The 23,803-nt window shown below is 45.0% G+C and overlaps 1 pseudogene; it reads right to left on the minus strand.

Annotated features, from left to right (window-relative positions):
- Nucleotides 1-21,766, minus strand: part of LOC119843009 — a 43,129-nt pseudogene extending 21,363 nt beyond the window's left edge.
- Nucleotides 21,767-23,803: the final 2,037 nt, after the last annotated feature.

The following is a 23,803-nucleotide window of genomic DNA, read 5'->3' on the forward strand; positions in this document are numbered from 1 at the left end:
AAAAGTTTAGAGGGTAAAATTGTTAACCTGATGAGTCTTGATGGGTGGAGCAATGTCCACAATGATCCTGTTGTATGTGTTTGTGTGACAACAGAAGAAGGGAATGTCTTCCTTACAGAAACAATTGATACATCAGAAAATGCACACACAGCAGAATACTTACAAGAAGTAGCAGTAAAAGCTATAACAAACTAAAAAAAAAAATTCAAATGTGTAGCATGCATCTTGGTCACAGACAATGCTGTAAATGTATCCAAACTGAGAAGAAATTATTTAGAAGAGCCCCAAGCTAATAACATACAGTTGCAGTGCTCATTTGATGCCCCTCTTAGCGAAAGACTTCTGTGTTCCAGAAATAAAGGCTAATATTGTTGAAATTGCAAAATACTTCAGTAACAACCACTTTGCAGCAGCTGCTCTGAAAAAAGTGAGAGGAACCAAGCTAACACTCCCACAAGATGTGCGATGAAATTCAGTAGTGGACGGTTTTGAGCACTATATCAAGAACTGGCCTAATCTGAAGACAGTTTGTGAGCAAAATTGTGAAAAAATAGATGGCACTGTCACAGCCAAAGTTCTCAACCTGGGGCTTAAGAGAAATGTTGAACACATGCTGTGTACCCTGAAGCCTATTTCTGTAGCCTTGAACAAAATGCAGGGAAATAGCTGTTTTATTGCTGAAGCTGTTAAAATTTGGAAGGAACTGAGTGAGATCTTAAAAAGAGAAATATGCAATGACAGAATTAAATTACAAGCATTAAAAAAATACAAATAGGACAAGCACTATCTCCAGCTCATTTTCTTGCAAATATTAAATAAAATTATGAAATCTACAGACCAGTCAAAACACTAAAATAACAGCACTGTAATCATTAAAATTTTTTGAAAGAATACAATTATAGTGAATATATATGTGCATTGCACATATCAATAGGAAGTACCAAGTAACAACAACCAACAACAACAGTAATACAACTGTGTTTTGGGGAAGTGAAAGAGAGACAGAATGTGTGTGCTGAAGGAGCATGTGAGAGACAGTGTGTGCTGGGGCAACGTGAGACAGTGTGTGGGTGTTTGTTAGAGAGAGACAAAAAGTGTGTATTGGGGAAATGTGAGAGACAGTGTGTGTGAGTATGAGCATGTGAGAGACACAGAGAGTGTGTTGGGGGAGTGTGAGACACAACATGCTGTCACTTTAAGCATAGTACTCAATAGTTCAAGTGTTATTCAGTCCAATAGCTCCCACTCCTGACCCAGAGGCAGCAGCATAGACTCTTGTCCCACCCCCAACTCAGTGGAGATCGGGTACACAGGCAGGGGAGGCAGGGGGATGGGGATACCCTGACATCAGCCCCCTGTCCCCCACCCAGCAGACAGGAGGCTCCCAGAAACAGCTTGGCCAGGGGTGGTTCCAAGCGGGGAGGCGGGAGGGGGCAGAAGCAATGGTAGCTGCAGATGGCCGAAGAGCAGCGGGGGAAGGAGGGACAGGACACTCCTGCTCCGGAGACACCACCCACCACTTCTCCAGAATTTGGGCTACAGTAATGGCTGCAGCTCTTCTGCACGGCTTGGCACTACTAGAGACGTGTTCTGCAATGCTTGGGACTGGGAAGCAAATTCCCTGCTGCAGAACTGCTTTCCCTCCCTGCAGCCCCACCTCAGGGCCTGAGTTTAGTGGAAGACTTAGTGCTGGTTCCCATGTCATGCTGAACTTCGCCCAGAGCAGGAGCAAGTACTCAGGAGATCCCAGCTCCTTGGCCATGTGCCTCAGGCCACTACAACAGGCTGCCCACCATAACAGCATACCTAGGGAAGATTCACAACTGAAACACAAATCAAAGGAGAAAACAAACACCTGCCCCTATCTTAAGTGTCTGTAAGAAATGTCTCAGCACTTCCAGGATCCTTGTAGGTTCCCAGCTCCCCCTGCCTTAAAGATATAATTAACAAAGAACAGTCTAAACTATGAATTGTTTCAGTTGAGTGTCTGGTTTAAGTCCCGTGCTTTCTAGTGGGCAGTTGAATCTTCCCCTCACTCTATTGCAGTGGGTGAGGCCAAATAACATGGGGAAGAAATTACTCAGAAATCACATGATCTTAGTATCAGGAAAAGGAAAAAGAGAACTCCTTTTGTGGGAGGAAACACCCCTTACTGTAACAATGCACACAATCTATTTTACTCCTGGGAGAATTCTGCACCACTGTGGAGCAGCAGAAAAATGCCTCCTCCTTCCCCTCAGATTCTCTTTAATTTCTGCAGAAAATAGTTTCTGTGGAGAAGCAAAGAGAAGCTGCACTAGTGCTCACTCACCTCTCCCGGCAGCTCAGATGTTTCTCTTCAGCAGCCAAGGGAGAGATAAATCACTGGGGGGATAGGAGTCTGGGAATGCCCCAGTTGCCCAGTGTGGGGGAGAGGAGGAGGGCGGAGACGGAGTTCTACCTTCCCCTCCCCATTCCCTTCTCTGCAGTGAGCAGCCAGGGCTGGGTCAGATCAACCCACAGAAAATTCCCCTGGCTGCAGGAAGATGTGTCCCCTGGAGGGGGGGACAACTTGGTGAGGGGGTCTGGGTGTGTGGGGGGTGAGGCGTGGGGGGTGAGGCGGCAGATGCGTGGGGGTTAGGCTGACAGGGGGAGCAGCTCCCCATAGTGACCCCTTTTCCCACCCACACACCTGGAACCCCCTACTGAGCCCCCATGCATCAGGAGCCCTCCACACCCAGAACCCCTCCCCCCACCAAGCAACCTGAACACAAACCCCCACCCCCAAACCTCACCCCCTGCATCAGGAGCCCCTTGCACCCAGAACCCCCCCACACTAAGCCCCCCAAACCCTCACCACTGAGCCTCATAACATGCATAGGGAGGCCCTCCCAGACCCACAATCCACTGAGCCCCAACCAGCTGCACCCCAACTCCACCAATCCCCACTCCCCCAACCCCGCTAATGAGCCCTAACCACCCTCACTTTGACTCCCCTATAGAGTCCCAGTCCCCCTGCACCAAGCCCCTGTATATCCAGATTCTCACACACACCTGCCCCCACCCCGAGCTGCCCCCACCTAGATTGCACTGCACAGAACCCTGGTACTCTTGAGGAATTCTGTACCAAAAAATTAAATATTTTAAAATTCTGACAAGTTCTGCATATTTTATTTTTCAAAATGACACAGTAACAATAAAAATATAATCACACCATTTTTAATTATTTCGGTAATTTATTTCAAAATACTTGTCAGCAAGTAATTGAAAATGATGTGATTATACTGTGTTTTTTTGACAAATAAAATTTGCAGAATATTAAACTATGGTGGGCACAATTTTTAATTTTTGGCCCAGAATTTTTAATTTTTTTTATGCGGAATTCCCTCAGGAGTACTATTTGAAATCATCAGCCTTCACTCAAATCTGGTTTGAGCTTAGTCAAAAGAGCGGTTTCATTGATTTTCTGGCTAACTCCCCTAGCTCAGAGGACCAATCAAGGGTAGGGAAAGGCTGGGTGGAACAACAAGTTTTGAGGCTAAATTTTGGGTTGACTTTAATTCTGCAGCATTTTGCATTCCAGAGTCTCCTTGTGCTGCAACGTTAAACCTCACTTCCACCCTGGGGAGTTTTGGCAGACTTAACTCAGGATTTCTGAGGTTTGTCCACCGGGGAGAGCGACTTACCTCAGGGCTGTTAACTGTGACAAGAAGCAGGGTTACTAACCGCTCCCTGCCCCTTTCTGCTGGCTGCTTTGCAGTTCCTGAGCCTGCTTCAGCATCTGGATCTGCTCAGTGACATCTGCTGCAGCCGCTGCCTTCAGTCACCCTCAGACTCTGTTACAAAGTGGGAGGGAAGGGTAGACAGAGGGAGGCCAAACGGGAGGGGAGAGATGGCAGAATGTGTGTAGGTGCCAAACTGTTTCCAGAAAAGCATCAGACAGGTGGAGGCATGGGAAGGAGAGAGTCAAAGAGGCAAAGTCAGGGGTAGGAGCCAGGGTTCAGAACTGCAGGGATGCTGTGATAAATGAATTGGGGTGTGACGTTGCACTCCATAATGCTTTATAGAAATATGCTTATGAATGTAAATATGACATAACTGGAATATGTTTTCTGAGGGATATGCCATGTAACATATCTTTGCAAAGGTTATGATCTACTGAATATATTCATCCTATTTGTATGCCTGTATCATTTTTATATCTGAAGTTATGAGCGTTGGCTCTATGCTTGTATTTAAAATGATTGTCGTAGAGAACACATAAGGCAAATTTGGCCAACATAGTGTGAAAGGATTATTCAAGTAATTGGGAGTACTTAATGTGACAAAGTTCCTGCTCTACCTTGGTGGGTCTTGAGCTCATTGGCGGATTTGCTCGCCTTGGAGCTTCACGGCAACCCTCAGCTTGGCCCTTTTTCTGAATTCACAGACCAGGTCAACTCCTCCTGTGTCTGACCAGGAGTTGGAAGGATTTGGGGGGAACCGGGGCCCACCCTCTACTCCGGGTTCTAGCCCAGGGCCCTGTGGAATGCAGCTGTCCAGAGTGCCTCCTGGAACAGCTGTGCAACAGCTACAACTCCCTGGGCTATTTCCCCATGGCCTCCTCCCAACACCATCTTTATCCTCATCATAGGACCATCCTCCTGGGGTCTGATAATGCTTGTACACCTCAGTCCTCCAATAGTCCGCGTTCTCACTCTCAGCTCCTAGTGCCTCTTGCTCCCAACTCCTCACATGCGCACCACAAACTGAAGTGAACTCCTTTTTAAAACCCAGATGCCCTGATTAGCCTGCCTTAATTGATTCTAGCAGCTTCTTGATTGGCTGCAGGTGTTCTAATCAGCCTGTCTTAATAGTCTCCAGAACGTTCCTGATTGTCCGGGAACCTTCCCTGTTACCTTACCCAGGGAAAAGGGACCTACTTAGCCTGGGGCTAATATATCTTTCTTCTATTACTCTCCTATAGCTATCTGGCCCGACCCTGTCACATATTCCCCCCCTCTGCTCAACACTATGGGGACGTCAGGCAGTGTACGCATGACAAGCCATCTGCATTGCCATAGTGGCTTCCAGCCCAGTGTTGTATGGTGAATTGGAAAGGTTGTAGGACAGGAACCATTTGGTCGCCCTTGCGTTCTTCTCTTTATTTCACTGCATCCACTGGAGGGGTGCATGGTCGGTCACAAGGGTAAACCATCCCAGAAGGTAATAATGTAGTGTTTCCATGGCCCATTTCACAGCTAGGCACTCTCTTTCAACCACGGCATACTTCTGCTCTCTCAGGAGGAGTTTCCTGCTGAGGTAGAGGATTGGGTGTTCTTCATCTCCGACCATCTGCGATAGGACAGCTCCCAATCCTACTTCAGATGTATCTGTTTATAAAATGAATTCTTTGTTGAAGTCTGGGGCTATAAGCACAGGGTTACTGCAGAGGGCTGTCTGTAGATCCATGAATGCTTTCTCTGCGGCATCTGTCCACTTCACCATGTCTGGACCCCGGGCTTTTATCAGGTCTGTCAGGGGACACGCTCTGGTAGCAAAATGGGGAATAAATCGTTGGTAGTATGCCACCACACCCAGGAATGCCCAGACTTGCTTTTTCCGATTCGGCCGGGGCCAGTTTTGGATAGCCTCTAGTTTGTTTAGTTGGGGCTTGACCATGCCCATTCCTACAATGTAGCCAAGGTATTTAGCCTCGGCTAGCCCTGTAGCACTCTTGGCTGGGTTGGCTGTGAGGCCAGCCTGTCTTAGCGTGCCCAGAACCACTTCCACCTTTCCTAAGCGGGTTTCCCAGTCGGGGGTGTGAATAATCACATCATCCAGATATGACAGGTTTCAGAGTAGCAGCCGTGTTCGTCTGTATTCACAAAAAGAAAAGGAGTACTTGTGGCACCTTTGAGACTAACAAATTTATTTGAGCATAAGCTTTCGTGAGCTACAGCTCACTTCATCGGATGCATCCAGGTGTGCTGCTGCATAACTGGTATGGGCCATAGGAGCTTGTCCATAAGATGCTGGAAGGTGGCTGGTGCTGCATGCAGTCCAAAAGGAAGAACAGTATATTGAAACAGACCCTCTGGTGTAGAGAATGCCGTCTTTTCTTTTGCATCTTTGGCAAGGGGAATCTGCCAGTATCCCTTTGTTAAATCAAGGGTGGTCAAAAATCGGGCATTGCCCAGGCGGTCAACTAACTCATCGATATGGGGTATGCATCGAATTTGGATATCTCATTCAGTCGGCAAAAGTCATTACACAACCTAGTGGTGCCATCAGGTTTGGGCACCAACACAATCGGGCTTGACCATTGACTGTGGGACTCTTCGATGACTCCCAGCTCCAATATCCTTTTTACCTCTGCCTTGATCTCCTCCCTTTTTGCTGCTGGGACCCAATAGGGCCTTAAATTACCTTTGCCCCAGGGTCTGTGATAATGTGGTGATATGCTTCGGTGGTCCGGCCTGATTTGGTTGAAAACATGTCCTGGTATCGGTTGATCTCAGTTACTTCCTTCTTCTGGTTTGGTGTCAGATCAGTGGATATCCTGATCTGCTCCTGCATATTATTTCCCTGGATTGGGGTCCCTTGGGCCACTACACACGCCTCTTGTTGGTGCCAAGGCTTTAAGAGGTTAATGTGATAAATTTGTTCTTGCTTCCGGCGTCCTGGCTGCCGCACCTTGTATGTCACTTCCCATATGGGTTCAATCACCTCATAGGGCCCCTGCCATTGGGCCAAAAGCTTGCTTTCTGCCGTGGGTACCAACACCATCATCCGAATCCCCTGGTTGGAACTGTCAGACTTTTGCCTGGCGATGGTAATGGGTTCGCTGAGCCTCCTGCGCCTTTTCCAAATGTTCCTGTACAATAGGGGTGACCCGGGCTCTCCGTTCTCACATCTGCAACACGTGGTCAGTTATATTTCTCCCCTCATGGGGTTCCTCTTCCCAGATTTCTTTTGTAATATCTACTATGCCATGGGGGTGGTGTCCATATAATAATTCAAAGGGGGAAAACCCAGTTGAGGCCTGAGGTACCTCCCGGATTGCAAACATAAGGTAGGGTATTAGAGTGTCCCAATCCTTCCTGTCTCAACTTACCACTTTCCTTATCATTGCCTTGAGGGTTCAGTTAAACCTTTCTACCTGCCCATCGGTCTGCGGATGATAGACTGAAGTTCTCACGGTATGTATATGGAGCAGCGTACAGAAGTCCTTCATTAGCTTCAACATAAATGGGGTACCTTGGTCTGTAAATATCTCCTTTGGTAGCCCCACTCAGGCAAAGATCCCCACCAACTCTTTAGCTATCATTTTAGAGGCCGTGTTCCGCAGGGGGACAGCTTGTGGGTAGTGAGTAGCATAATCCAGAATGACAAGTATATATTGATTGCCCCGGGCTGTCTTCTCCAGGGGTCCCACTAGATCCATGGCTATTCGCTCGAAGGGGACCTCTATGATGGGAAGGAGTATTAAAGCTGCCCTCAAGTGGGGATGGGGACTGTGCAGCTGACACTCTAGGCAGGACACACAGTACCCCCACACTTCTTCATGTACTCCGGGCCAGAAGAATCGTCATAGGACCCATGCCAGGGTCTTCTCTATCCGCAAATGCCCCCCAAAAAGATGACTATGGGCCAGACTTAATACAGCATTCTGGTGTTTTTGAGGTACTAGGATCTGCTGTACCTTCTGCCCCTGTACTGGTGCAACCCGGTATAAGAGATTCTTCTTCATTATGAAGTAGGGACCTGGTCCCTGGGTTTTCCCTTCCACGGGGACCCCATCTATTTTGGTCACCTCCTTCCTAATCTTGTCGTATCTTGGGTCTTCAGACTGGTCCTGTCCAAAATTTCCTCTCCCGAGGCTAATCTGCCTAAGATCTAGGGGTCCAGTCTCTGTTGCCTCTACTGGTTCAGAGGTGTTAGGGTGTGGGTCAGACTCAGGTGTTTTTCCCTCCTGGGTGGTCTCCTTTTCAGCTGCTCGGGTCCGCCTACCTACAAGAGCGACCCTCTGGCTTTGGGACAGTATTCCAGTTCCCAAGGCCTTAGCTGCCCTTCTTTCCCTTTTTGTCTTTCTACGCTGTCTGGGAGTAGAGAACAAATCTGGGGATATTTCAGAGAAGGTTGGGGGTTGACAGTCTACTGTGGATGCCTCACTACTTTCAGGGCTTCCCCCTTTCTCCAATTCCCCTACCGGGAGTAAGTCTCCAAACCCTGGGAAGTCCCTCCCTATGAGCACTGGGTATGGGAGTTTAGGGACTACACCTGCTGCTACCTCAGTAGTGTTCCCCTGAATCTTGATTTTTACTGGGATGGTGGGGTAATAACCAACTGTCCCATGGATGCATGTTATCCCCGTACGCTTAGCCCACAGCAGCTGACTACGCTTCACGAGCTTCCCCAAGACAAGCGCGATAGCACTCCCCAAATCAACTAGTGCTGTGGTCTCTACCCCATTTAGCTTCACTGGTCTAGTGTACATATGTAGGGTTAGTGAGACCCCGCACAAGGTGGATTAGGGAGCATGGGTCTGCCCAGTTCCCTAGGTTACACTGCATAGGATCCTTGGCACTGGGATACTGTGCAGCTATGTGTCCCCACTCCCCGCAGGCATAACATCTGTATGGAGCCCTAGGCATTCCTCGGTCTCTTGGTTTGGGTAGTCTAACATCACGATCCTCTTCCCCCTCAGTGCTCCGAGTCTTTGTGGCTTCTGGTGGGCCATAGCAAATGGAAATTGTGAGCGTGGGCAGGAGGAAGATTACTGTGTGGAGAGACACTGGCGTACAGATGTCAGCTATCCACTAATCCCTGGTGGACCACAAATTCATTGACCCAGAGGCCCAAGTGACAGTGCAACCCTTTAAGACCAACTCTTTTAACTTGCGTACAGCCAGGTTGCCTGTCCAGCACAAGGGCTGGTCAGGAATATGGACTTTTGCAATCTATGATGATTATCCCATTCCCATGCTGCTGGGGGAAGACTTAGGCAACCATGTGAGGCTAACAAAATGGGTGGGGATGGTCACCCGCAGCCAGGCTAAACAGGCCTCCAAACCTAACTCCATTCCTGAGCCTCCTACAGGGAACCAGCCAGAGGTGGTGGAACCAGACCACAGACCAGAGTCTATGGCAGCAGTTGTAGATCCAGTTCCTGGAACCCAGCCAGAACCAGCCCAAGGATCAGAACTGGCGGAGCAGTCAGTACCAGAGCCCATGCTTGCAACCTCACCAGACTCAGGGGAGCCAACACCAAAGGGCACCAAACAGCCTGCACCTGCAGCAGCAGCTAAACTGGTGCAAGAAGCTCAACCGGAGCCTAAAATACCACCTAGTGCACCAGCAGAGAGTGGTTCACAATCAATGGAGACACCTGCATCACTTCCAGTGGGACCAAGCCCAAGTCCACAACCTAGTGAGGAACTGATGTCTCCAGCATCGAGGGAGCAGTTCCAGGCACAGCAAGAAATAGATGAAAGTTTCAAAGGAGCTTGGATGGTGGCACAGAGTGACCCACTGCCTCTCAGTTCTTCCAATAGGTCCAAGTTTGTCATAGAAGGAAGACTCTTATACAAGGAAACCCTTTCTGGTGGGCACAAGGAGGACTGGCATCTTCAGAGACGGTTGGTAGTTCCTACTAAGTACAGGGAAAAGCTCTTAAGCTTAGCCCATGATCACCCTAGTGGCCATGCTGGGGTGAACAGGACCAAAGACCATTTGAGGAAGTCATTCCACTGGGAGGGAATGGGCAAGAATACTTCTACCTTTGTCAGGTCTTGTGAAGAAAGCCAGAGGGTGGGAAAGCCCCAAGACCAGGTCAAGATCCCTCTCCAGCCACTCCCCATAATTGCAATTCCATCTCAGTGTGTAGCTGTGGATATTTTGGGTCCTTTCCCTAAGAAGACACCCAGAGGAAAGCTGTACATACTGACTTTCATGGATTTTGCCACCCGATGGCTGGAAGCAGTAGCTCTAAACACCAGGGCTAAAAGCATGAGCCAGGCATTGACACATTTTTGCCAGGGTCGGTTGGCCCTCCGACATCCTTACAGATTCGGGAACTAACTTCCTGGCAGGGACCATGAAACATCTTTAGGAAGCTCATGGGGTGAAACACTTGGTTACCACCATCAAACGAATGGCCTACTAGAAAAGTTTAATGGGACTTTGGGGGCCATAATACATACATTTGTGAACGAGCACTCCAATGATTGGGACCTAGTGTTGCAGCAGTTGCTCTTAGCCTACAGGGCTGTATCACATCCCAGTTTGGGATTTTCACCCTTTAAACTCGTTTATGACCACAAAATTAAGGGGCCATTACAGTTGGTAAAGCAGCAGTGGGAGGGGCTTACATCTTCTCCAGGAACTAACATTTTGGACTTTGTAACCAATCCGCAAAACTCTTCAAAGACTCGCTAGCCCTTGCTCGAGAAAACCTACAGGATGCTCAATAAGAATAAAAGGCCTGATATAATAAACATGGCAGAGAGTGTTCCTTCAAAGAGGGGGACCAAGTCATGGTCCTGAAAGTGCTCCAGACCAATAAAATGGAAGCGTTGTGGAAGGAGTCATTTATGGTCTGAGAGCGTCTGAGATCTGTTAATTACCTCCTAGCATTCCCAGACCCTATCCTAAAACCTAAAGTATATTATGTTAATTCTCTAAAGCCCTTTTATTCCCAAGAAATCAAGGTTTTCCAGTTTACAGCCCAGGAGAGAAATGATGCTGAGTGGCCTGAAGGAGTCTACTATGAAGGAAAAAGCAATGGTGGTGTGGAAGAGGTGAGCCTTTCCATCACTCGAGTGGATTTGGTGTCACTGCTTACAAGAGCTGTGCACCAGCTTTGTGCCAATGTTTTCAGCCACCTCAGGATGGACAGAACGGGTGTACCATTCCATTGACACAGGTGATGCTTGCTGAATTAGAGCCCAACCCTACCCGATGGCTCCTCAAGTCAAAAACGCAATAGAAAGGGGGATAAAGGACATGTTATAGATGGATGTAATCTGCCCCTCTGGCAGTGCATGGGCCTCTCCAGTGGTTCTGGTTCCCAAACCAGATGGGAAAATCTGCTTTTGTGTGGACTACCGTAAGCTAAATGCTGTAACTCAACCAGAAAACTACCCAATGCCACGCACAGATGAACTGTTGGAGAAACTGGGACATGCCCAGTTCATCTCCACCTAGACTTAACCAAGGGATACTGGCAGGTTTCGCTAGATGACCCCGCCAGGGAAAGGTCTGCCTTCATCACCCATGTAGGGCTGTATAAATTTAATGTGCTCTCTTTTAGACTGTGAAATGCACCTGCCACCTTCCAGAAACTTGTAAATAACCTTCTGGCTGGTAGCTGCTTCCCAAACTCTCCCAGGCCCCCTCAGTTTGGCCCCAGATCCCCTCCTGCAGCCAGACCGGACAAGTGGCCTGAGAGCCCTGGAGATTGGAGTTCTGTGTTTATCTGTGCCCTGGCTCCCTTCACACACACTTCCCTCAGCAAGGGTGCCTCAGTCCTAACTTGAGGGAGGAGAGGAGCTTGGTCTCCATGGTCCACTGAGTCCCCAGTCTTACTGCTGAGTTTAACAAAAAAAAAAAAAAAGGAAAAAAAATATCAATGCAGGCCTTGCTGAGTATGGTTTTGTGCGATGGGATCACTTGCCCCCACTAGACACAAGGCTGAAATCCTAGGACCTTCCACCAGGCTCCTGAGCAGCCATCCTACATATGGTGGTGGTGGGAGAGGCACTGGGTTGTTAAAATTGAAACCGACCAGCTAGGGAGAAAGGAGCAACTTCACCTGCTCAAAGCCCCAGTGATCTGGTATCTTACTTTATTTTCCCACAAGATAAGAGCAGGGACTTGCAGAGACAGTAGGTGTGTCATAAATGTAAAGGGAAGGGTACACATCCTTTAAATTTAAATCCCTCCTGGCCCGAGGAAAAACCCTTTCAGCTGTAAAGGATTAGGAAGCTAAGATAACCTTGCTGGCACCTGACCAAAATGACCAATGAGGAGACAAGAGGGGAGGGGGGAAGAAAACAAAGGGTTCTCTGTCTGGGTGTTGTTTTTGCTGGGACCAGAGCAGGAATGCAGGTGAGAACTCCTGTAAAGAGTCAGTAAGCAATCTAGTTAGATATGCGTTAGATTCGGTTTTGATTAAATGGCTGATAAAATAAGATGTGCTGAATGGAAATTCCTGTTTGTGTCTTTTTGTAACTTAAAGTTTTGCCTAGAGGGATTCTCTATGTTTTGAATTGGATTACCCTGTAAGGTATTTACCATCCTGATTTTACAGAGGTGATTTTTACTTTTTCTTTAATTAAAATTCTTCTTTTAAGAACCTGATTGCTTTTTCCTTGTTCTTAAGATCCAAGGTCTGTGTTCACCTATGCAAACTGGTGAGGATTTTTAATCAAGCCTTCCTCAGGAAAGGGGGTGTAGGGCTTGAGGAGATGGGGGGGCAGGAGACATTTCCAAGTGGGTCTTTCCCTGTTTTTGTTAGATACTTGGTGGTGGCAGCAATAAGGTCCAGGGACAAAAGGTAAAATAGTATGTACCTTGGGGAAGTTTTTAACCGAAGCTGGTAAAAATAAGCTTAGGGGTTTTTTCCATGCAGGTCCCCACATCTGTACCCTAGAGTTCAGAGTGGGGAAGGAATCTTGACAGGGTGAGAGATGTTTGAATCTTTTTTTCCTCATCTCTTCCTCTAAAGGGATCTGTCAGAAACAGCAGGTCCCAGGTAGAGATGCTTATCTAAGAAATGCAAAACAGACCTGGAGAAAGGAGGGGCTGTGAGCAGCTGGGTTAAAATGCTGAGCACAGAAAGTGTGCATTCAGAGGCAGCCTGAGCCTTTTAGAGCAGGCCTGAAAAATGACACTTTCACCCCTATGACATACTCAATTCCTGTCCATCATCATCACCTGACCCTGCACAGGGCTGGCCTAGTGACTGGGGCTAAGGTCAGTGAGGTGATATTAGAAGGACTTTACTGACTTTGGGTGTGTGTGCACGCATGTGCATCTGTGCATGCATCCTCTTTTATGAGGCTCCTGCTGCAGAGAAAGTGATAGCCAAGTAGTTCAGGTGTTAGTTAACCTGAGAGACCCAGGCTTAATACCCTGCTCTGTGCAAACTCAGACAAATCACTTCTGCCTGTGCCTGACTTTCCCTCTTCTAAAGTAGGAATATCATCCCTTCCCCACCTTCCAGAGGTGTTGAGACTGAACATCTTAAAGCTTGGGAGGTGCTCAGATAATGCAGGGATGAGAGCCAGAGAAGTACTTGCAGTAGCTAGAAGTGGAGCTGTTTCCTTCCCACATCAAATCACTAACAAATCACATTAGGTTGCCTCCAACTTTCCTGATTTCACCCTGACTCTTTCAATAACTGGTATTTCTCTTAATGCCCCAGCTCTTGCAATCCTATGGTTATAGGAGAATCTTGGCTCTCATTCTAACAGTCAGTTTCTTGCTCTTGTGGCAGAGTAGGAAAAACTTGAGAACACAACTAGAAAAAAGGAGTACTTGTGGCACCTTAGACTAACATTTATTAGAGCATAAGCTTTCGTGAGCTACAGCTCACTGCATCCGATGAAGTGAGCTGTAGCTCACGAAAGCTTATGCTCTAATAAATTTGTTAGTCTCTAAGGTGCCACAAATACTCCTTTTCTTTTTGCGAATACAGACGAACACGGCTGCTACTCTGATACCTGACAACTAGAACAAAATCTCAGTGCTCAGAAAAACAACAAAGTCCAAAATGTATTTTTTTAGAAAATAAATCTCATGTTTCCTTTAGTTAATCATGATTTTTGAACACTTGATGCTCGCAAAATTGCATTGGCATTGATCAGTTTGTTTTCCAGTCTCTTTCCAAATAGTGCAAATATATCAAAATACCAGATTTATCATAACATACAAAGTAAGTAAAGAGTGTTAAAATAAAGGGAGGGGAGGAGAAGCAACTTACCTATGTTAAGGGTCTACATTAATATAGACTTCTAAAAAGCGAGGCCAAATGGCTTTGAATTTTTCAGGCCTTCCCCTTGTACAGAATGCTGGTCATTCATTAGGTTTGAGCTCAGCCATATCACTGAGCCGGGCATAAATGTTTGGTGTGGACTGAGTTGTCCATTTTTGCAGGACTAATTTTCCAGTAACCAAAGCTGCATACTGGAACTACACCCCCTTCTTACAAAATATTGTTGATACATGGAGGTTATGTCCAAGAATAAAACATAAGAGGGAGGGCTCCAACTTAGCATCCAATATCAATTTGGCTCTTTGACCCACCTCATACCAGAATTTCCCCAAAGCATATGAGCTAATGTAACACCAAGACAGTTATATTTCTAATAGCGATCAACATTTAGGAAGTCCACTACCATTAGCCTATGTGGGGACCCAGTGTATTTGAAAGGTGGTCTGCAGTTGCTTTTTTTTTTTTTTTTAAACATTAGATACAATTGTATTCCATTGGATTGGAGATATTTGTATCCAAATCTCTATTCCAAGCAGCTCTTGAATTATCAGTCTTTGACTGAGCTTTAGGCCAGAAAACCGTAAAAGGATATTGCTGGCTGAATAAATCCAGAAAGTTTCCTACAAAATAATAAAAGTTCTGGAGCTCCCAATACATACAGTCCAAATACATTAGTAAATCAATGTTTTAACTGGAATTATTTAAATGTTCCAGAGCAGGGCAAGATAAATTGTTACTGTAGGTCTACAAATGGTTTAAACTGATTATTGTCCATTAGCCAAGATGCAGTCATAATTCCTCTCTCCATCCAATCCCTCCACATCAAAGTTTTGCTATTGATTTTAAATACAGGATTACACCATAGAACTGCTTCTACATGGAAGGAAGGATGGAAGCAGAACTTTCTAACCACATTTGACCAGGCTTGTTCTGCAGCAACTATTATAGGAGCTCATGAGCCAATAAATCTATGATAATTTGAACCTAGAATCATAGGTGCTGACTTTCACTGTTCCTGGTGGGTGCTCGACCCTGCCCCTGCACTACCCTGACCCCACCCCCAAAATCCCCACCCCTTCCTGCCCCTATTCCACCCCCTTCCCTGAAGTCCCAACCCCTGCCCCCCCATCTTGTCTGCCTCCTCCCCTGAGCCTGCCACATCCCTGCTCCTCCCTGGAAAGTCCTAAGTGCCACCAAACAGCACTGAGAGGTAGGCAGAGGAGCGGAGATATGGCTTGTTGGGGGGTGGTGGTGAAGTTGAGATGGGATTGGGGGTGAGGGGAGCTTGGCTGCCAGTGGGTGCAGAGCACCCATTAATTTCTCTGTGGGTGCTCCAGCCCCAGAGCACCCCTGGAGTCGGCACCTATGCCTACAATGCATGAAACGGGGAGAGAGAACTAATTCTCGTTCAATGTGAATTCACGGTGGGGTTGGTGTAGTTCTATGCAACAGCCACAAAGAGGACTTAACAAAAAGGAGATAGAATAATTAAGACTAAGTTGTGTAATAAACTAAAATTCACAAAAGCCATGACCTGTGTGACACTTGCTGCTGCAGCTTCATGGTTTCTCCTGCCATGATGGTGGCTGGGAGCTGTGGGGGTTCCCCCTGCCCCTCCCTATGTGCAAGGCTAACATGCATGTACATCGCTGGAACCCTGCCAGGGCCCTGCTGGCTGCCAGCTCCAGTCCCTTGGCCCCAGGGGCTGAAGCAGAAAAAGTCAGGATTCCTTGACTTTGTGACCTCCATTACAAACATAGCAAAGGATAATTAGTCAATTAGGGGAAATGAAATCCCGCCCAGGAGACAGGGGGAAGCTGTAATTTGTTCAGAGCCAGGCTAGCCTGCTCCTGAAAGAAATATTCTAAAAGTATTGAATTTTCTTTAAAATAAAAGAAAGGAAATAGGTCCTCAGCTGTCTCCCTATGACATTCTGGCAACAATGGTAGTTGCCAAAGCAGCCTTAATGTCACTGAGAATCAGGCTTTTAAAACAGGTTTCAGAGTAACAGCCGTGTTAGTCTGTACCTCTAAAAAGAAAAGGAGTACTTGTGGCACCTTAGAGACTAACAAATTTATTAGAGCATAAGCTTTCGTGAGCTACAGCTCACTTCATCGGATGCATTTGGTGGAAAAAACAGAGGAGAGATTTATATACACACACAGAGAACATGAAACAATGGGTTTATCATACACACTGTAAGGAGAGTGATCACTTAAAATAAGCCATCACCAGCAGCAGGGGGGGAAAGGAGGAAAACCTTTCATGGTGACAAGCAAGGTAGGCTAATTCCAGCAGTTAACAAGAATATCAGAGGAACAGTGGGGGGTGGGGTGGGGGGGAGAAATACCATGGGGAAATAGTTTTACTTTGTGTAATGACTCATCCATTCCCAGTCTCTATTCAAGCCTAAGTTAATTGTATCCAGTTTGCAAATTAATTCCAATTCAGCAGTCTCTCGTTGGAGTCTGTTTTTGAAGCTTTTTTGTTGAAGTATAGCCACTCTTAGGTCTGTGATTGAGTGACCAGAGAGATTGAAGTGTTCTCCAACTGGTTTTTGAAAGTTATAATTCTTGAGGTCTGATTTGTGTCCATTCATTCTTTTACGTAGAGACTGTCCAGTTTGGCCAATGTACATGGCAGAGGGGCATTGCTGGCACATGATGGCATATATCACATTGGTAGATGTGCAGGTGAACGAGCCTCTGATTGTGTGGCTGATCTGATTAGGCCCTATGATGGTATCCCCTGAATAGATATGTCGACAGAGTTGGCAACAAGCTTTGTTGCAAGGATAGGTTCCTGGGTTAGTGGTTCTGTTGTGTGGTGTGTGGTTGCTGGTGAGTATTTGCTTCAGGTTGGGGGGCTGTCTGTAAGCAAGGACTGGTCTGTCTCCCAAGATCTGTGAGAGTGATGGGTCGTCCTTCAGGATAGGTTGTAGATCCTTGATGATGCGTTGGAGAGGTTTTAGTTGGGGGCTGAAGGTGATGGCTAGTGGCGTTCTGTTGTTTTCTTTGTTGGGCCTGTCCTGTAGTAGGCGACTTCTGGGTACTCTTCTGGCTCTGGCAATCTGTTTCTTCACTTCAGCAGGTGGATATTGTAGTTGTAGAAATAAGCTAACTACTATATGCCACAAGGGCCACAACAATGGTTCCCGTAACCCACCCAACAATATTGTTAATCTATCCAACTATACTCTTAGGACAGATTCTTCTGCTGGGCTATCTCGGGGCCTCTCCTTTTGCCCCTCCACCCCCATGAACATGATACAGTTCTGTGGTGACCTAGAATCCTATTTTCGACATCTTCGACTCAAGGAATATTTCCAACACACCTCTGACCAACATATTAACCCACAGAGACCTTCCTGCCAACACTACAATAAGAAGGATTCTGGGTGGACTCCTCCTGAAGGTTGAAACAGCAGCCTGGATTTCTACATAGACTGCTTCCACCGACGTGCACGAGCTGAAATTGTGGAAAAGCAGCATCGCTTACCCCATAACCTCAGCCATGCAGAACACAGTGCCATCCACAGCCTCAGAAACAACTCTGACATCATAATCAAAAAGGCTGACAAAGGAGGTGCTGTCGTCATCATGAATAGGTCGGAGTATGGACAAGAGGCTACTAGGCAGCTCTCCAACACTACTTTCTACGAGCCATTACCCTCTGATCCCACTGAGAGTTACCAAAAGAAACTACAGAATTTGCTCAAGAAACTCCCTGAAAAAGCACAAGAACAAATCCGCACAGACACACCCCTAGAACCCCGACCTGGGGTATTCTATCCGCTACCGAAGATCCATAAACCTGGAAATACTGGACTCCCCATCTCAGGCATTGGCACACTGACAGCACGATTGTCTGGCTATGTAGACTCCCTCCTCAGGCCCTTCGTTACCAGCACTCCCAGCTATCTTCGAGACACCACTGACTTCCTGAGGAAACTACAGTCCATTGGTGATCTTCCTAAAAACACCATCCTAGCCACTATGGATGTAGAAGCCCTCTACACCAACATTCCACACAAAGATGGACTACAAGCCGTCAGGAACAATATCCCTGATACTGTCACGGCTAACCTGGTGGCTGAACTTTGACTTTGTCCTCACCCATAACTATTTCACATTTGGGACAATGTATACCTTCAAATCAGCAGCACTGCGATGGGTACCTGCATGTCCCCACAGTATGCCAACATTTTTATGGCTGACTTAGAACAATGCTTCCTCAGCTCTCGTCCCCTAATGCCCCTACTCTACTTGTGCTACATTGATGACATCATCTGGACCCATGGAAAAGCTCTTGAGGAATTCCACCATGATTTCAACAATTTCCATCCCACCATCAACCTCAGCCTGGACCAGTCCACACAAGAGATCCACTTCCTGGACACTAAGGTGCTAATAAGCGATGGTCACATAAACACCACCCTATATCAGAAACCTACTGACTGCTATTCCTACCTACATGCCTCTAGCTTTCATCCAGATCATACCACTCGATCCATTGTCTACAGCCAAGCGCTACAATATAACTGCATTTGCTCCAACCCCTCAGACAGAGACAAACACCTACAAGATCTCTATCATGCATTCCTACAACTACAATACCCACCTGCTGAAGTGAAGAAACAGATTGACAGAGCCAGAAGAGTACCCAGAAGTCACCTACTACAGGACAGGCCCAACAAAGAAAATAACGGAACACCACTAGCCATCACCTTCAGCCCCCAACTAAAACCTCTCCAATGCATCATCAAGGATCCACAACCTATCCTGAAGGACGACCCATCACTCACAGATCTTGGGAGACAGACCAGTCCTTGCTTACAGACAGCCCCCCAATCTGAAGCAAATACTCACCAGCAACCACACACCAAACAGAACCACTAACCCAGGAACCTATCCTTGCAACAAAGCTTGTTGCCAACTCTGTCCACATATCTATTCAGGGGATATCATAGGGCCTAATCACATCAGCCACACAATCAGAGGCTTGTTCACCTGCGCATCTACCAATGTGATCTATGCCATCATGTGCCAGCATTGCCCCTCTGCCATGTACATTGGCCAAACTGGACAGTCTCTACGTAAAAGAATGAATGGACACAAATCAGACATCAAGAATTATAACATTCAAAAACCAGTTGGAGAACACTTCAATCTCTCTGGTCACTCGATCACAGACCTAAGAGTGGCTATACTTCAACAAAAAAGCTTCAAAAAACAGACTCCAATGAGAGACTGCTGAATTGGAATTAATTTGCAAACTGGATACAATTAACTTAGGCTTGAATAGAGACTGGGAATGGATGAGTCATTACACAAAGTAAAACTATTTCCCCATGGTATTTCTCCCCCCCACCCCCCACTGTTCCTCTGATATTCTTGTTAACTGCTGGAATTAGCCTACCTTGCTTGTCACCATGAAAGGTTTTCCTCCTTTCCCCCCCTGCTGCTGCTGATGGCTTATCTTAAGTGATCACTCTCCTTACAGTGTGTATGATAAACCCATTGTTTCATGTTCTCTGTGTGTGTGTGTATATAAATCTCTCCTCTGTTTTTTCCACCAAATGCATCCGATGAAGTGAGCTGTAGCTCACAAAAGCTTATGCTCTAATAAATTTGTTAGTCTAAGGTGCCACAAGTACTCATTTTCTTTTTACATGCTAAAAACTTAAACTGGAATCAGTGTTTTAAAAGCAAAGGAGTACTTGTGGCACCTTAGACTAACAAATTTATTAGAGCATAAGCTTTTGTGAGCTACAGCTCACTTCATTGGATGTGGCTCACGAAAGCTTATGCGCCAATAAATTTGTTAGTCTCTAAGGTGCCACAAGTACTCCTTTTCTTTTTAGAGATACAGACTAACAGGTGCTACTCTGAAACCTGTTTTTAGCATGTGAATTTCACTTCCCTCCTTAGACACACATCCCCAGCTCCTGCAAGCTCATCACAGGCAGATGCTAATGCCCATATGAAGCCCCAGTGACTCCACACCAGCACAGGGGACTGACTGCAGGATCAGAGTCCTAATGGTATTGTTTTCACAAAAGCCTCCAGGGCTGTAATGTTACTAGCTTTCCCGCTTTTTCAATTCTCAAAGTTTCTCAACTTTGAATGAACTAGTCATTGACCTAAACTAGTTGAATAAATTCTAAAGAAAATATTCTCTACACCTGCATAAGAGAACACTGCTCTCATAAGCTGGTTTGGCATTTCAACAAACTCTGGTTCCAGGTTCCTAGCCTGTGACTTCCACCAGTTCAGTGGTTTGCCTTTCTTTAAAACTTCAGGACATGTGTACTGCTTGAATATTTTATGTATATTTAATTTAAATGCTTTTAATAGATTAGAGATTGAATTTAGGCCATAACATTTGTCATAATTTTCCATTTAATTTTCATTTGGTACATTTTGAGCTCTCAGGGAGCACTTAGGCCATAATCTTAAACTTTTCTCTGGAACCATGAGGGCTAGAAATGTAATTCTACTTTAAATGAATTCTGCACAATCTCAAAACTAGAGGTGCCAGGCTTCAGAAAAGTTACCAAATATTTGAGAGACAAAATAAAAATCTCCAAACTCAAGAAAATTATGTGAGCTGATAATACTGTAGTTGGACAAAAAAGTTCAAAAATGATTTCACTGATTTTTAGGAAAAATTCAAAATGATTTTTGATCATTTCAATGAAATTATGCTAAATGAAAAAATTTCACATCGATTCAAAATGACATTAAATGGAATCAAGATTTTATTCACCAGTTCTCCTATCCTTTCTAAAAGGATAATGGAGGGGGAAATGATAATTGAAGAAAAAACAATTGTTTTAATAATGTGATTAAAAATTGAAAAATCCCTAAGATTTAAATTTTAATACATTTTCACAATTCCATTTTTCCCAACTAGCTTTACTTCTATGGGTCTCTTTATGAAATCTCACCTCCAATGGATTTTCATACGAGATAATCTGTCACACAATATATAAGTTTGCCTCTTATGTTATGAAATCCCCTTTTCAGCAACACTCTCAAACACAGGATCAAACTTAGACACATGCTTAATTCCCATGATTTAATGAGGAGAAAAGGATGCAATTTTCTATTTTGATTTCCAGAATCAATTATCCTTTTTTCCCTTGAAAGTATTAGAAGCAAAAGGATTCAGCTTCAGTCAGCTCTAGAAAATTGAAACAGGCAGAAAAATAGACCGATAACCATTGGATTTGGCACAGTAACTTTCTTCCTGTATTCTAAATACAGGAAGTTATTTTGTTGCAAATCTTTTCACTGACATCAGAGTAAGGCCCAGTGTTCTACAACAAAATAGCAAAAGAAACATTATTAATTCAGCCTGCTGTACAAATCTTGTGGTACATTGCTATGAAAATAATGAGCAATGCATTTGAATGTTAATCATTTTGAATGTACATGTATTGTAGTGTTAATAATGAGTGAAACAAATCAGAGGATTATTTAATCTTCAAATTGTCCAAGCAACAAGCAGTGTATATTAGGAGTTGGTTACAAAGTCATTCTGAAGCAAAATTAACCTACCTGATTGTAAAACTGCTCAGAGCAGTCTTCAAGATGTGGTCAGACGTCTCTGGTTTTGTTGAGAGTTCTGTTTTGAGTCACTATTCCAGTTTATCAAATTTTACAGCTAATTTGGTAATAAACTACAGAATTCTCATTGCTTTTCCTTACACTTGTTTAAATAAATCTATTTGTGTTCCAGACCAATAAATGTGCTTTCTTGCAGCATTTGCAGAGTTTGAAAGAAAGTAAAACAGCAACTAGAAAGTTGCAGTAATTTCAAATCTTGTCACAAGGGGTGATTAGATAGATTAAAGAAAAAACCACAGTCCTGCTGAGCTAGAAGCACATGCACAAGCAGAGTCAAGCATTCAGGTGTCCCAAGTTATCTGAATCCATTAATGATTTCAAAGAGACTTCCTCCTTTTTTGTGAGCTACAATAAATTGAATGGGAAAAAACCCACTTTTGTTGTCAGAGTTAAGGTTTCCCAAAGAAGCTCATACCCTTCCAGAACATCAAGTGCCTCAAAAGTTGTTTGCAATGTTATTGTAGCCATGTTGGTCACAGGATATTAGATGGACAAAGTGGATGAGTGGACTAAGTTCTATTGGTAATAAAGACAAGTTTGAGCTATAAAGACCTGAAGAAGAGCTTGAAAATTTGTCTCACCAACAGAAGTTGGTCCAATAAAAGATTACCGTACCCACCAGGTGTCCAAGTTCATCAAAACTCAGACTTCTGAAAGCCAGGAAATACAGAGTTAATGCAGACTTGACTCTGCTCCATTGGAGCTGGCAATACTTACTATGAATTTTCTGCATACACTCCAACTGCATTCACTGTGTTAGGTACAGCTGTGTTGAGTGGTGGAGGAATTAGGTGGAGCACCTTGGGAGATCTCAGATTCTGATATGAGGAGAGTGGGGGGTTAGTTTGAGAAGTGTCAAAGCTCTGATTGTGATATGAAAATCGGAGTCTGCACCCCCCACACTCCATATATGCTATCAAAGGAAAGAGGGGCATCTTTAAAAAAATCTAGCCATTAGAGACCAATTCTGCTTCCTTGTATCTCACATTCTCGTTGGCTTTGTTGGGAGTTTTGGTGGTGCAGAGAGTGGAATTGCTGGACCTCAAATTATCAGCATTACAGTAACTCCTCACCTAACATTGTAGTTATGTTCCTGAAAAATGTGACTTTATGCAAAATGATATTAAGCAAATCCAATTTCCCTATAAGAATTAAATAGGGGGAGCTAGGTTTCAGGGAATTTTTTTTGCCAGACAAAAGATATACATATACAGTACAAGTTTTAAACAATTTTAAATTAACAGTTTAATATTATACACCGCTATAAATGATTGTGAAGATTGGTTGAGGTGGTGGAATATTTTCCAGGGAATGCCTTGCTGCTAAATGATGAAGTAGCATTTGGTTGAGCCCTCAAGGGTTAATAGGCTGTTAATGTAGCTGTACACTCTCCTGCCTCAGTCCATGCTACCTTGCAAACAATAGATGCAGGGCAGTAGCTGCAAACACTTCCCAGCAAAAACTGAACATGAGCCCACACTATCCAGCTGGAGTGCACTACTCCCTCCTCCTGACAGGACATGCACAGCTGCTGACTTTCCAGAGTGCTGGGGGTGCATGCATCAGTACAGAAGGTACATTATAGCGAGAGTGGATCATGTCCTGTATGAAACATTCCAATATATTAACCCTTTTGTTGATGGGATGACATACAAGGCATGTTCAAATATTTAAGTTTTTAAAACAGAAAGTGACAAGGAATTGGGTGAAAGGGGGAGGGGACTTAGAAAGGATGGGACATAAGAAAGGAATAAAGCTTGAGAGCACTGTTCTCCAGGCCATTTCACATGTTTAAAGTCTGTGAACATGGGAAAGCATCACCCTTGCTCTGTGGGCTCTGCCTGGTGAGTATTCTACACAAACTGGAACTGTGCATATTCACAATATATTCAAGAACAAAACTGTATATTCCTTTTACATTCCACAAAAAATGGCTATACATTATGCAGCCAACTGAATAAATGTTAAACATTCAGACAATGATCTGAGTTACAAGACTGTGCTGGAGAAATATCTGCAAGTGAAAAACAAAACAAATTCTGATTAGGAAACTAATAGTGTGATTTACACATTGTGACACCTCCTTCCCACAATCAGTTGTGCCTTATGTTTTCCTGATGTATGGCTTGTCTACACAAACATGTAGATAACTAATTTGATTTAAATTCACACCTTATATTTGCACTGAAACAGGTGTGAATTTTAGAAAGCTTTT

The sequence above is a fragment of the Dermochelys coriacea genome, chromosome 14, assembly GCF_009764565.3.
Source record: "Dermochelys coriacea isolate rDerCor1 chromosome 14, rDerCor1.pri.v4, whole genome shotgun sequence".
NCBI classification, from domain to species: Eukaryota; Metazoa; Chordata; order Testudines; family Dermochelyidae; genus Dermochelys; species Dermochelys coriacea.